Genomic DNA, 2,500 nt, shown 5'->3' on the forward strand with positions numbered 1-2,500 from the left:
CGAGATCGGGCGTATTCAGGTTGGTGTGGCCGTAAGCGTTTGAGTCCACCCTCTGAACCTTATCTATACATGTAAATACGTCAGGTAAAAGTGGAAAAAAGCTTACAGCACCTGGTATTCCCAGGCAGTCTCCCATCCAAGTACTAACCATGCCCGACCCTGCTTAGCTTCCAAGATCAGACGAGATCGGGCTTATTCAGGTTGGTGTGGCCGTAAGCGAATGACTCCACGCTCTGAACCTTATTTATACATGTAAATACGTCAGTTAAGAGTGGAAAAAAGCTTAAAGCACCTGGTATTCCCAGGCAGTCTCCTATCCAAGTACTAACCAGGCCCGACCCTGCTTAGCTTCCGAGATCAGACGAGATCGGGCGTATTCAGGTTGGTGTGGCTGTATGCGAATGAGTCAACCCTCTGAACCTTATTTATACATGTATATACGTCAGGTAAAAGTGGAAAAAAGCTTACAGCACCTGGTATTCCCAGGCAGTCTCCCATCCAAGTACTAACCAGGCCCGACCCTGCTTAGCTTCCGAGATCGGACGAGATCGGGCGTATTCAGGTTGGTGTGGCCGTAAGCGAATGAGTCCACCCTCTGAACCTTATTTATACATGTAAATACGTCAGGTAAAAGAAGAAAAAAGCTTACAGCACCTGGTATTCCCAGGCAGTCTCCTATCCAAGTACTAACCAGGCCCGACCCTGCTTAGCTTCCGAGATCAGACGAGATCGGGCGTATTCAAGTTGGTGTGGCCGTAATCGAATGAGTCCACCCTCTGAACCTTATTTATACATGTAAATACGTCAGGTAAAAGAAGGAAAAAGCTTGCAGCACCTGGTATTCGCAGGAAGTCTCCCATTCAAGTACTAACCAGGCCCGACCCTGCTTAGCTTCCGAGATCAGACGAGACCGGGAGTATTCAGGTGGGTGTGGACGTAAGCGAATGAGTCCACCCTCTGAACCTTATTTATACATGTAAATACGTCAGGTAAAAGTGGAAAAAATCTTACAGCACCTGGTATTCCCAGGCAGTCTCCCATCCAAGTACTAACCAGGACCGACCCTGCTTAGCTTCCGAGACCAGCCGTATTCAGGTTGGTGTGGCCGTAAGCAAATGAGTCTACCCTCTGAAACTTATTTATACATGTAAATACGTCAGGTAAAAGTGGAAAAAAGCTTACAGCACCTGGTATTCCCAGGAAGTCTCCCATCCAAGTACTAACCAGGCCCGACCCTGCTTAGCTGCCGAGATCAGACGAGATCGGGCGCATTCACGTTGGTGTGGCCGTAAGCGAATTAGTCCACCCTCTGAACCTTATTTATTCATTTAAATACGTCAGGTAAGAGTGGAAAAAAGCTTACAGCACCTGGTATTCACAGGCAGTCTCCCATTCAAGTACTAACCAGGCCCGACCCTGCTTAGCTTCCGAGATCAGATGAGACCAGGCGTATTCAGGTTGGTGTGGCCGTAAGCAATTGAGTCAACCCTTTGAACCTTATTTATACATGTAAATACGTCAGGTAAAAGAAGAAAAAAGCTTACCGCACCTGGTATTCCCAGGCAGTCTCCCATCCAAGTACTAACCAGGCCCGACCCTTCTTAGCTTCCGAGATCGGGCGCATTCAGGTTGGTGTGGCCGTAAGCGAATGAGTCCACCCTCTGAACCTTGTTTATACGTCAGGTAAAAGCTTACAGCACCTGGTATTCCCAGGCAGTCTCACATCTATGTTCTAACCAGGCCCGACCCTGCTTAGCTTCCAAGATCAGACGAGATCGGGCGTATTCAGGTTGGTGTGGCCGTAAACGAATGAGTCTACCCTCTGAAACTTATTTATACGTGTAAATACGTCAGGTAAAAGTGGAAAAAAGCTTAAAGCACCTGGTATTCCCAGGCAGTCTCCCATCCAAGTACTAACCAGGCCCGACCCTGCTTAGCTTCCGAGATCAGACGAGATCGGGCGTATTCAGGTTGGTGTGGCCGTAAGCGTTTGAGTCCACCCTCTGAACCTTATCTATACATGTAAATACGTCAGGTAAAAGTGGAAAAAAGCTTACAGCACCTGGTATTCCCAGGCAGTCTCCCATCCAAATACTAACCATGCCCGACCCTGCTTAGCTTCCAAGATCAGACGAGATCGGGCTTATTCAGGTTGGTGTGGCCGTAAGCGAATGAGTCCACCCTCTGACCCTTATTTATACATGTAAATACGTCAGGTAAAAGAAGAAAAAAGCTTACAGCACCTGGTATTCCCAGGGAGTCTCCCATCCAAGTACTAACCAGGCCCGACCCTGCTTAGCTTCCGAGATCAGACGAGATCGGGCGTATTCAGGTTGGTGTGGCCGTAAGTGTTTGAGTCCACCATCTGAACCTTATTTATACATGTAAATAAGTCAGGTAAAAGTGGAAAAAAGCTTACAGCACCTGGTATTCCCAGGAAGTCTCCCATCCAAGTACTAACCAGGCCCGACCCTGCTTAGCTTCCAAGATCAAACGAGAT

The 2,500-nt window shown here is 48.0% G+C and overlaps 9 non-coding genes and 6 pseudogenes across 9 annotated transcripts in view; all 15 read right to left on the bottom strand.

Moving 5' to 3' along the window:
- LOC133940610 (5S ribosomal RNA) overlaps positions 1-37 on the bottom strand; it is a 119-nt gene extending 82 nt beyond the window's left edge. Inside the window, exon 1 of the ribosomal RNA XR_009915660.1 lies at positions 1-37. This exon is cut by the window's left edge and continues 82 nt beyond it. This is a non-coding gene — a ribosomal RNA (5S ribosomal RNA).
- A 62-nt stretch (positions 38-99) lies between these two features.
- LOC133939328 (5S ribosomal RNA) lies at positions 100-218 on the bottom strand (annotated as a pseudogene).
- Positions 219-280: 62 nt separating this feature from the next.
- LOC133935280 (5S ribosomal RNA) lies at positions 281-399 on the bottom strand. Its single transcript, XR_009913431.1, has one exon. It is a non-coding gene; the product is annotated as a 5S ribosomal RNA (ribosomal RNA).
- A 62-nt stretch (positions 400-461) lies between these two features.
- Positions 462-580, bottom strand: LOC133944733 (5S ribosomal RNA). Its single transcript, XR_009916510.1, has one exon. It is a non-coding gene; the product is annotated as a 5S ribosomal RNA (ribosomal RNA).
- A 62-nt stretch (positions 581-642) lies between these two features.
- LOC133945917 (5S ribosomal RNA) lies at positions 643-761 on the bottom strand. Its single transcript, XR_009917633.1, has one exon. It is a non-coding gene; the product is annotated as a 5S ribosomal RNA (ribosomal RNA).
- Positions 762-823: 62 nt separating this feature from the next.
- LOC133941545 (5S ribosomal RNA) lies at positions 824-942 on the bottom strand (annotated as a pseudogene).
- A 62-nt stretch (positions 943-1,004) lies between these two features.
- LOC133944209 (5S ribosomal RNA) lies at positions 1,005-1,113 on the bottom strand (annotated as a pseudogene).
- Positions 1,114-1,175: 62 nt separating this feature from the next.
- LOC133946650 (5S ribosomal RNA) lies at positions 1,176-1,294 on the bottom strand. The gene has a single exon (XR_009918335.1). It is a non-coding gene; the product is annotated as a 5S ribosomal RNA (ribosomal RNA).
- A 62-nt stretch (positions 1,295-1,356) lies between these two features.
- On the bottom strand, positions 1,357-1,475 carry LOC133935607 (5S ribosomal RNA). The gene has a single exon (XR_009913741.1). It is a non-coding gene; the product is annotated as a 5S ribosomal RNA (ribosomal RNA).
- A 62-nt stretch (positions 1,476-1,537) lies between these two features.
- Positions 1,538-1,646, bottom strand: LOC133943495 (5S ribosomal RNA; annotated as a pseudogene).
- Positions 1,647-1,688: 42 nt separating this feature from the next.
- LOC133943325 (5S ribosomal RNA) lies at positions 1,689-1,807 on the bottom strand (annotated as a pseudogene).
- A 62-nt stretch (positions 1,808-1,869) lies between these two features.
- LOC133947902 (5S ribosomal RNA) lies at positions 1,870-1,988 on the bottom strand. The gene has a single exon (XR_009919527.1). It is a non-coding gene; the product is annotated as a 5S ribosomal RNA (ribosomal RNA).
- A 62-nt stretch (positions 1,989-2,050) lies between these two features.
- On the bottom strand, positions 2,051-2,169 carry LOC133941199 (5S ribosomal RNA; annotated as a pseudogene).
- A 62-nt stretch (positions 2,170-2,231) lies between these two features.
- Positions 2,232-2,350, bottom strand: LOC133945355 (5S ribosomal RNA). The gene has a single exon (XR_009917098.1). It is a non-coding gene; the product is annotated as a 5S ribosomal RNA (ribosomal RNA).
- Positions 2,351-2,412: 62 nt separating this feature from the next.
- LOC133946051 (5S ribosomal RNA) overlaps positions 2,413-2,500 on the bottom strand; it is a 119-nt gene continuing 31 nt past the window's right edge. The window contains exon 1 of the ribosomal RNA XR_009917762.1: positions 2,413-2,500. This exon is cut by the window's right edge and continues 31 nt beyond it. This is a non-coding gene — a ribosomal RNA (5S ribosomal RNA).

Source organism: Platichthys flesus, chromosome 22 (assembly GCF_949316205.1).
Source record: "Platichthys flesus chromosome 22, fPlaFle2.1, whole genome shotgun sequence".
NCBI lineage: Eukaryota > Metazoa > Chordata > Actinopteri > Pleuronectiformes > Pleuronectidae > Platichthys > Platichthys flesus.